The sequence below is a fragment of the Pinus tabuliformis genome, chromosome 2_2, assembly GCF_031772625.1.
Source record: "Pinus tabuliformis cultivar Carrire ecotype Pingquan chromosome 2_2, CPIR1, whole genome shotgun sequence".
NCBI lineage: Eukaryota > Viridiplantae > Streptophyta > Pinopsida > Pinales > Pinaceae > Pinus > Pinus tabuliformis.
In genome coordinates, this window is record NC_142300.1 from 936,190,822 (window position 1) to 936,202,451 (window position 11,630).

An 11,630-nucleotide genomic window follows, 5' to 3' on the forward strand; every position below is an offset into this window, starting at 1 on the left:
TCTTTTCAAATTTGAAAATCTTAGCTACTAAGGGAAAAGAAAGACACCATCTTTTCTCAAAGAGCAATCAGCACACTCTAATGCACTTTTCCTAAATCAAACATGCAAACTATCAAGATGCAAATGCACAATGCAGGTGTTTGTTTTCCTCTTTCTTAGTATTGATGCCTACAAAGAAAGCTTTTTGTACAACTTTGAATTTGCTTTTAAATGACCAATACAAACAAGTTTACTTTTTCGAAATCAGAGAGGGTAGAAGAGATTACAACACTTAACGATTTCCGAAATGAACACTTGTTTTAACACTTAAAAGAGACAAACTCAAACCAATAAGCAAAAGCAAATGTATAATAAACTGCAAACAGCCAATGAACTCTCTTCTAAGATCACAATCAACAGATCTGAATCAAGGGCTACAGGATGACTATTTCACTCATGCAAAGGAAAACTGCAAATGATGCCACAAACACATAAAAACACTCACAGTCTTTTTGTACAAAAGGAAGCGGAATTTAAGCAGAGAAAAGGAGTTATCAGACTGGTACCTATGCTGGTTACAGGCTGCAAAAATCAGAGATCAAAACAAGGCAAAACAGAGCAGAGAACCCCAACTGCACAAGGCCAAACTAGTTCAGCGCAACCTCAACACAGGGGTTTTGACATTCAGCGCAGGTAGCCTTCACGGGACCTGCGTTGAAATGCAGAACCTCTTCATAGCTGTCGCGCTGAAGGAGAAACTCTCGTTTCTCACTGGGTTCTGGGTCACAGATTGCTATTTAATCTACTGTTTCAGACCAAATAAAAGCAACAAGCAAGGTACAATCAAAGGGATGCTTTGAGGGAGTACTAAGATCTATCACAAAGGATCATCAAATCATTTGTGAGTCCATTGTTCAGATCATAGACAAGTCCAGTGATTGGATCAAAGCAGCAACTGTCTACTTTGCATTTGGGAATAGCAGATGCAGTTCGATTATTGTTGTCAAGTCTATGAAACAAACAATGATAGAAACACAAATAAAATGACTAAACAGATCTCCCCAGTGGAGTCGCCAATTTGTTGTGTGGAAAAATGCCTATGCAGGACGATCCTATCCACCTAAGGTGTGACAGTGCCTTAGCAACAAATAGAGACAGCTATTCTAGTATTCTTCCTTTATGAATTAAGAATGAAGAGAGATAGATGGACTAACCGGTGTCTTCCGTTTGTCCCTCGATCCAGTCTCTCTTCTCTTGGAGAGTTCCCAGCTACTTGCCTTCTCGCTCGCCCAGCTTCAAGAGGTTTCTGCAAGATCACAAGAGAAACACTACACAAGTCATGGATTCATATTCATAACTAGTTCAGGATTAGAAATAAACTAAACATACTAATGCATTCATACATAAAAAATACACCAGTATATAGGAGAAACCAAGATAGCTTTATTGATGAATAACAAGGTTCAGGAAGAGATACAACCCAGAGAGCTCCAATCCAGCATCTCCTTCCCAGCAAATGGAATTCCTATCTTCAACCCCTTCAAAGCATTAAGCACCCAATGATTTCCAATCTCAAACCAACAGCAATTCTTTGCAATAACAAAATTCCAGCCTCTAGATCTCATGGAGGAGAGATCCATATATAGATGTTTGGAGAGAGGATGAGTCAGCTTGAAATTTGACTAGTGTCCTCTCCCTCTGTCAGTTCTTGATTCCACTTGGAGGTTCTTGCTTCCACTTGGAGATTTGGAACCTCTTACTCATCACCAGTCGAATTCCCTGAGGCAAGTGTCATTTTGGAATCTTCCTGGGTTCTGACACCTTGAGAAATGAACTTGCCACATGTCCACTCTCGCTCAGCGCAGGTAGCCAGTGTTGCCTTTGACATTCAGCGCAGGTAGCCAGTGTTGGCTTTGACATTCAGTGCAAACAGCTAGTGGAGCCACTGAAATGATCCTGAATTGACTTGTTTTTGAGCAGTTTCTGGTGGAGAACTTTTGTGAATTGTTGTGGTTTGTTAGCCTTGTTCCTCTAGGGGTAAGAACAACATGTTTAGGGACTTTGGATCCCTTAGATTATGGACATTTCATGCTCAATGCTGTAAGGCACAAAAATGTCTATAACAGATCCAAGAAAAATATCAACTGCCATAAATAAGATGACCGACATGGAGTTTGGCCCTAGTTGCCAATTTTAACACTCCCTCTCAACTAGGGAGAACTCCATCTGCTAATCCATATGTCTGACTGTACTATCTCTAGCATCAGTGCCCTGCACTACTTCGCTGAACCATGAAGAAGAAGAATTGATCGAGAATGTCTCATACCATTCTCTACTGACCTGAAGCCAGTTTTATTGATCCCAAATCAATATCACAAGAGAGTGTTTCAAACCACTCATATTGATCACAGATCAATGGAGGTCATCCTAGTATAGGGAGTACGATAGATACAACGATGCATCCATCGATAGTACTACTATGGTCCCTAACCCCATTTCCCTGCTCATTGACTAGATGAGAGGTACTTCCCATGAGTCCCAGACTGCATGGGTAGGATGCCTCGATAGGAGAACCATTCATCCTGTCCCTAAGTCGCCTCGGGGTATCACAGGGGAAGTCTAAGACATTCACCTTGTACACAGCACAGCATTAGGGGAGGATGAGTCGCCCTATGGTCGCGTGTTGTCCAGTAAGTGCCCAAGCCCCTTGGAGCTCCCACAGCACAATCCATGCAACATGCAAGACCCTAATAAGATGGTCTCTCAATGACTCTAAGTCGCTCGGGAAAGTCACAAATTTGACCTTTCCCCGGGGCTTTGACAGAATGTCTGCGACCTGTACATCAGTCTCAATGCGATGGAGCCTCCTCACTCATCGACATACCATATCCCTGATAAGGTAGTATATGATGTCTATTTGTTGGAGCAGTCATAGAATACGGGATTCCTCAACAATTGAATCCCCCCTGGTTGACACAGAAGATCACAGTGGTATCCATCATGTGTACAAACAGCGCACTGAAGAGCTTCCACAACCAGGCATCTTCATACGAGATCATACTCGTAGCTATGTATTCGGTCTCAGCGGTGCTTATAGCAACCTACTTCTACTTCCTGCTCATCCATGATATCGAAACAGAATCCAAAGAGAACCAACACTCAAAAGTACTTTTGTGATCCTCCACACTGCCTACCTAGTCAACATTCGAATAATCATGCAGCTTCATATTTCCGAGAGTGTATCTCAAAACATGAGAGATTGTGCCCCGAAGATATCTTAGAAGATTCTTAGCACCAATCCAGTGAGGCTCAACCAAATATGAACCCAACATGCTAACTGCAAAACATATATCCAAACGGAAGTTCAACAAGAACATCAATGTGAATGAGTTTATGAAACTCAGAGGCATTTCCTAAATCTGGTCCGACATCACTACCATATAACTTCTAAAAGTTAAGATCCTCGAGGTAGTAACGGGATTGCAGTTTACCATTCCACATCCGGAATCCAACTCCCTCTTACTTTTGCAAATGAGAGGGTTTGCACTTGTTAAAAATAGGTCGTCCTTAGAAGGTGCTAGTATGAGAGGTCTATCTTCCACAACCTTCGAGCAATGGTTTGGATCGGTTTCACTCCTAGTGAATCTTATCTTCATCAGACAACGATCAATCCTCTCATACTATGCCCAGGGTGTTTTGCTTCAAGCCATAGAGGACTTTCTTCCACCTGTATACATGATATTCCTGATCATGAATCTCAAACTCCTCAGGTTGTTCCAAACCTGTGGCCCTGCTACATAAGGGGAATGGTCTTCTTGTAAGATTTTCCCTCGGTACATCTCAGACATGTACCTTCATGTTCTTTTTGAATTCAGGCATCCCTGTCACCATTTGACTCACATCGGGTAGGGCCCCATAAGTAGACCTCCGATGTTATAGATGAGATATGTCAATTGACATGATCCCCAATGGACCATCCTGCAACTTGATACAAATTTCCAACCTTGAACCCATGAAAAAAAACATCTTTGAAAATCTATTTTCAAACACGTACCTTTCCATCGATGAATGCCACCTTAAAACCTTTGACTTCCATTGCTGAAATGGGCACCAGGTTCTTCTTGCGATCAGGTACACAAAAGGGATCTTTGTAAATGAATCAAGTTACCCTCATTCAGTTGAGGGGTAACATTCCCTACACCTTTTTCGGGATAGGTGGCATTGGCTCCAAGTATAATCCCACGATTGTTTCCATCTCTACTAAATTAGAGAGATCACCCTTCTATCCGATGAAGTGCCTAGAAGCACTACAATCAATAGGCCAGATTCCCAAAGAATCTGAAGGAGAGGGCCAATACAAGATAACGCTTCTTTATCTTATCAGAAACAACATTTGATTCTTCATACCTGGGGTTCCTTGCTTTCTTGGAGAGTCGTTTGTTTCCTTGATGACCTGCATTACCTGTCATTCCCTCGATCATTGAAGATGCCCCTGGAATGATTGTTATCTTCATCAAGAGATGTGTCCCTGCCATTCAGACACTCCTTCGCATAGTGGCTGAACTTATTACAAGCAAGGCATTTGTTTTTCTTTCCACCCAATGTGGAGAAACTCTTGATCAATTCTTCTTATATGTTCTTCAATAGTTCAACAGAGAGAGAGATAGTACATTTACAACAAAAGTCAACACTTTGACTTATCTAGATAAGCGCATAGATAATCTCTAAGAAGATGATACATGAGATCAGTTGAAGGAAAGCTGCTTCAATTGATTCTCCAAGATGACTCCTTCACTTATCATAATGTTGCATCTCGTCATCATGTTGCACCTCACCGTGATGCACCATGCTGCACCCATCATCACAATGTTGCATCTCATCATGTTTCACCAATCATCACTGTACCATGTACTTGTTGTACCAAGCATCATTAATGTCCCAAGTACTATTGTTGCACCTAGCTGCGCCTTGTTGCTGTTATCCCATTGTGCCACTGATGCACAATGTCATTGATGTCCCATCATAGTTCTATCCCAACATGTTGTTGTCCCATCATTGTTCTGAAATTGATCATGTTGCCACACATCTGTCCCAAGTGATATGTTAAACCATGTCGACACACAACATGTCTCATGTGCTTGAAGCACCATGCTTGCCTTAACATTCCTTTTGTTGTCCCACTTACTATACGACTAACTGTCCCTTGCCACTGCTGCCTAGATATATAGGTGTAGCTGTTGTCCCTAACAGTGATGCTATACCTTGTTGTCCCCTTGTTGTTGTTCCCTTAGCCTTGCCATACTTACTGTTGTCCCATGTGTCTTAGTAGCAACATGTAGCCCAGTTTTCCCATTTATTAGCATTGTTGTTCTCAGCATTTTTGAGTCCTCAAACTCTCATGTTGTCCCTGTTTTGAGGGTCAACTACAACCCACCTTTTCAGTCGTATAAGCCCAACATCTAGGGCATCGTAGGTTAGTGTTAGGGCTGCCTTTAGGTAGCATTTAGGGCTACTCTTAAACTGCGTTTAGGGCTGCTCTTAAACTGAATTTAAGGCTACCTCTTGATAGCATTTAGGGCCTCTCTTAGACTGTGTCTAGGGCTGCCTTTTGACAACGTCTAGGGCTGCTCTTAGACTACGTTTAGGGCTGCATCTTGGACATCGTTTAGGGCTCTTAGAGTGCATCTAGGGCTGCCTTTTGACAACATTTAGGGCCTCTCTTTGCTGTGATAAGATTCCTCCAAGACTGCGGCTAGGGCATGCTTCCTTGACAACATTTTTAACTTTTTCTATGACAATGTCTAGGGCTAGGGCAGCTCCCTTAGTCTTCTTTGTTCCAACATCTAGGGCTTCCACTCCTAGATTTCTCTTCCACTAAAACCCAAGACAAGTGGAGAGAAATCAAGATAGAAGTGTATGTGTGAAATGACTCTCAAGTCATCTCCTTTTATACTAAAACGTTGAGCACATATGGGGTTTATTTGGTTGTTGGCTGACCTTGACGAATTTTCTTATAACACAAATAAATTCATAACTCCATGAATATTTATCAGAATCGTATGATCTTTTGATCAATCTTACACCTCTAGATGAGAGGGATCCGAAAAATATATCAGCTCCAATAAATAAGATGACTGACATGGAGTTTGGCCTTAGTTGCCAATTTTAACACTTGTTTTCATGAAATTCCATAGGAAAAACATGCATAATGTTTATAATTCATCTAAATATATGAACTTTGACTAACATTATGATTTCAAGAAGTTATCATGCAAATCCTAACGCAAGAATTACATTGTTCACTCTAGGGTATGCATATTCCTCAATGGTCTATTTTCATATAAAAAACACAATTTCCATTTTGAGCATACATTTTCTCCTCAAGGAAAACATATCTAATCTAATAACTTACATATCCATCATCTCATCATACAAAATTCAACACTAAGAGTGCATTTCCCTTAAATTGACATGCATTTTAAGAAGGAAAATTTAAACAATTTTCCCTCTTTCTCCTACAACAAAATTTTGGATATTTTTGCATAAACAAATATATAGCCAGACATACGAATTTCTACAACCCTATAACTTGTGATACATCTTGTAGAAAAAATGATATATGAATGAACCTTGTAGATTCACAAATTTTTTTGTTCTTACCTTCAAACATTCCACTGTGTGCCTGCTTCATACAATAATCTTTGACTATCCCACACATTTAGAATAATGAACACATCTAGTAAATGCATCTCTCTTTTTAAATACTGCATGAAACACACATACATATATATATTTAACTCAAATACAAATACCATTGGAGTACAAATAAGTATTTTTCTCCGTAACTTGAATAGATATCAAAATAAAAAGAGAAAAAGTCGAAATTAAATAACCATATATCATTTATGGAACAAAAATTCAAATAACCATGTAGTATGAACCATTTTTTTTCTCACGATTAAAAATATAAAAATTGTTATTTAGAAATAGCAGACTGAAAAAATAAAACAATAACCAAAAAAATCTGTAACTGATTTACTGTGGCTGCTGTCACTGAAACTAAGTTACTGTGGATGCTGCTGATAGTTTGCATTTGGAGCCATATTAATGAACATATTTGGGTATTGAGGTTGCGTGGGATAAGCATAACTAGCATTATATGGTTGTGTGGCATAACTATAATCAGCATTGGATCCTTGAGTACCACTGTAATTAATCCCATTCCATGGATTTGGCGCTGTTTGTTGAGGCTGTGTATTCCATTGATTTGGATCTGTTTGTTGAGGCTGTGTATTCCATTGATTTGGATCTGGCTGTTGAGGCTGTGTGACAGAACCATAACCAGGATTGTATCCTTGTCCATCACCATAATATGCCCCATTCCATTGATTTGGATCTGGTTGCTGTGTTTGAAAAGACCCTGCACGCTGCACTTGTTTGTTTCTTCCCCAAGAAAGCCGAATTTGCCTCTGACCAAGAACTGTACCATGTAACATTTGCAATGCTAACTCTGCAGATGCCCTGTTGCTAAACTGGACAAATCCACACCGCTTGCCCAAAGGTATGTTTGCATACACAAGCTCACCATACTGGCCAAATGTCCCCATTAGCATATCGACTGTCACATTGGGATCTAAGCCACCAACAAACACAGTGGTATTGTTTGGATCATTCTCTGGGTCCAAATCGACCAGTTGAGGAGGATAGGGTTGCTGATAAACAGTAGTTTGCTTTGATATGGCAGGACCTATTCGCATACGTCTAGAGGAACAAAACGTTCCATTCATTTCTGTCATAGCCCTAGCCTGCTCATTCCCATCCCCAAATGTTACAAACCCATATCCTCTTGAACGACCAGTTACCCTATCAGTAATGACCTTTGCCCCTTTTACAGATGGGTATATGGCTCTGAAGGTATCTCGCAGCAGCTCGTCTGTGTCATCAGATGCCAAATCTCCCACGAATATAGTAAAATCTTCAGAACGATTGCTACCAATATTAGTTGCCCAATTTAGCCTGTAAAGTCGTTCAGTCCTGGGCATCTGTACACCATTGTAATTTTGGAGAACTACTTGTGCTGCTGCATTGCTTGCAAACTCCAAGAAGCCATAACCCTCTGAAAGTCCAGTCTGCGTATTGCGAACGATCTTAACGGAAAGAAGGTCCTGGGTCAAAGCAAAACATTGGTGCAGATAATTCTCATCCATCCAATGCTGCAAACCCCCGATCCAGAGGGTCCTAATCTCGTCGGCGGAGTTCAGTTGTTGCGGGGATTGCTGCACCATAACCTGAGGTTGGGGTTGGGGTTGCTGGGGCCAAAACCCAGCTTCAGGAGGCAGGGGCATCATCAATTGTTCTTGATGCTGTTGCTGCTGGGAATAGATCGCGGGTTCTGCCGTGGGATCTGTCTGCATCATTCTTTAATATTTAAAAGATTGCAAGAAAAAACTCCGCGACACAGCGCACTGCAGGAAATCTATGGCAGCTCGAAGGGTACGCAACAATTCTTTGAAGGCTGGGCAGGTTTTGATCCAGACTTCAGAGCGCTACAACTTCTCTCCACTTATATATGGTCGATAGAAATGATCGAAAGTAACATTTTAGGTTGGTTATCGAAGATGTGTAGGTTCTATATTGTAGGTCCGTGCCGGCTTAAAATGTGGAAGCTTTCATTCTGTTGAAGTTAAATGTATTAATTTAAATAAAAGGTTAAACAATGAAAATGAGAGTTTGAGAGTCTTATAGTTTAAGGTTACTTTTGATATATTTTGAGGTTGTATATAAATTTAAGAATTATTAAATTTTGGGTATTAAATTTTTGAAACTTTGTGACGTGGAAGAATTATCAAATTTTGGGTATTGAACTTTTGAAACTTTGTCACGCGGAAGTATTAGACATTTTATCAGCTTTGTTGAGCAAAACTTTGTCTTGTTTTTGAATAATCTTTATTCCTCACCATATGTGTGATCTTATTTCTTGAGGATAGTTGAATTGGTTTTCCATGATTTGATGTAGTTATCAAAATATTTTTATGTTTTAGGTTTGATATAAATAATTTTAATATTTGTGGGTATGGAGGAGTAATTATGTTTTTAAATTATAATTTTATATATATATATTCAAATTTGTTAGGTAAAATATTATAAATAATTTAGATAAATTTTATTCTATGTTATATGTATGATTATGTCTTTCCAAGAAAAGTTAAATTGATTTTTTTTTGAGTGCCAAAAACTTAAGCAATGTATATGACTCAATATTTCGCAATTAAGTCTAAAATGAGCATGTCACTTATTTTGAGGTATGTTAGAAATCATCGAGCCATCCTTAAGGGTGGTGAATATCATAATTAATATAGTCTTTTTAAAATGTATATGATTCTTGAGAGAATATATAATGTTATTGAGTATAATTTTATATAAGACTATATGGATAATAATGATAAGCATGGTATAGTATGTGGCACTTTGTTACAATACATTGTCATTTTCTAAAATTGTGTTAACACTCCATAGTTTTCCTAGGCTGAAAAGGAAACTGCAGAGGTAACCATAAACCACTTTTAAAGTTGGGATCTAGCCCTTCAAGCTTCAAAGAGGGCTCTCTCTGTATGATTTTAATTTTTTAGTTAGATATTAGGCTAGATATGAAAAGTCGAGATAGGTTTTTTTCAAAGTTTTGGTTATAGAATGAAAGAAAAGTCCATTGGGCATGGAGTCATAAAAATATTTAGTAATCAATCTCAAATAAACAGAGTAGTTGAACAGGGCGAGGTAGGCAAACTCCTAGATCTCATGAATTATGTATGGTATGGATAGGATGAATATAAGGTGAGAATCAATTAAATATAAAGCATACTTAAATGAATTTTATATTTAATCTCAGAAGGAAAACATTAAGATTGTTTAAACAAGCCAGATTAGAGTATTGTAAGTAAATTCAACTCGTAATCTTCTTGTAACAATCAAGAAAAAACATCCATGTGAAACTTAGAAGGAAAAACAAATTGACAGAGAGGAAAACATCACCATTTATCTGACACAAGAATCTTGAAACAATACTACCTCTGTATTTCTGAATTGATTACTTCAAAATAAAGTCCACAACTTACAATCAAAGAAAGATCTTCTCTTTTTACATAATCCAACCCTTTCTAATTCTTTTTACAAAATACTTATAGAGTCTGTCTTGAACTAATTCAGACTTCAAATAAAATTATTTACAAAATAATATCTACCAGAAAATGTAGATATTTTAAAAATATAACTAAATGATAGCAATCCTGGACTAATTCGAATGTTTTGTTCACACTTTGAGGAGTGTTGTTGTTGATTGTAGCTACATTTCTACTCCTTCTGTTTGACTACTCCTAATCTGTAGGATCCTTGTTTGCTTTTACTCAACCAACTCCAATGGTTTATCCAATCTTTCTTCACTCATAATAGAGAAATTTACCATTTTCTGAAATCTTTCATCCACTCCTGTGTATGTTTGAAAAGTTGGTTTATTGAGAAACAGATGATGGATTTCATGTTGAATGAAGAGGTCATATTGTAGGCCTTCCATGAAAGCTTCTCCACTTATTATTCTTGTCACTTTGGCGAATTTGGATGTATCTGCAGCTATATTACACAACTGGTCCTGGTAGTTCTCTAATGGAATCAATTTTCCATTAGAATTTCTCAAAGGTGGAAGCCCTTTATCCTGCAACAAATTAAATTTTCTGTTAAATCTCTTTACTTGTAGTTCTAACTCTTTGCACTTGTTTCCAAGCTGTATCATCAAGTTCTTCTTTGTCAAAACTCTTTTCACCTCCATGACTATGCATGTTTTGTCTTGAATTTGAAGTTCTTCAAGCTCATCCTTGGTCTTGGAGTTCAGCATCTTGATAATTCTGTGTGCTTCTGCAGGCCTGTGTTCAATTTCAACCTTTGTTCTTTCAACTATTGCTTTGACATTCTGTACTAGTTCCTCCTGCTCAAATATAATATGGAAAGATGACCAAAAATTTGTGATATTTGCATTAGTGTTATGCCATATGCTTTGCTTGGCCTCTACCAACATCTGTGTTGGCAGTGACTGATTTTCATACTTTCTAATATGTTGAGTAAGCTTGAATTTTTTCTGCACTTCTACTAAATAAGAATTGTCAGCTTTGATCTTATTTTCCTCCATCCTTTTCAATGATTCTAACACTCTTTCATATGCTTGGTTGGTTAATGATAAATCTCCCAGACCTTTTACTAACTTTTCAGAAGAATCTGCAATGGATGTTTATGCCCTTTCTATTGACGTCGTTGTTGCTATTTGTTGTACTATCTGTTGTGCTAATGTACCTGTAGTTTCCAATAATTATTTTTCTTTCAAAAGTGTCTCCATGTTTGTCTCCATTTTTTAAATTTGAATGTTCTATTCAACTATCAACTTGAGCAATATTTCTTTATCTACCTCCACCTGAGTGATTTCTTTGGTCTATGGGTTTTCTGTGGTTAGAAGCTTGAGCAACTTTCTCAAAGCTTGAATATCATCATTCTTATTTTTAATCATCTCCTCGGCTGCTTTGATGTCACTAGGATCATATCCTAGTTTAATCACCAAATCTTCAAGAGCTTTGGTTATGGTGTCTTTGGCCAAGGATGACATTCGCTCT

The 11,630-nt window shown here is 38.3% G+C and overlaps 1 pseudogene; it reads right to left on the reverse strand.

The window, feature by feature from the left end:
* Positions 1–6,936: 6,936 nt before the first annotated feature.
* Positions 6,937–8,620, reverse strand: LOC149196226 (polyadenylate-binding protein RBP45A pseudogene; annotated as a pseudogene).
* Between the last annotated feature and the right edge of the window lie 3,010 nt (positions 8,621–11,630).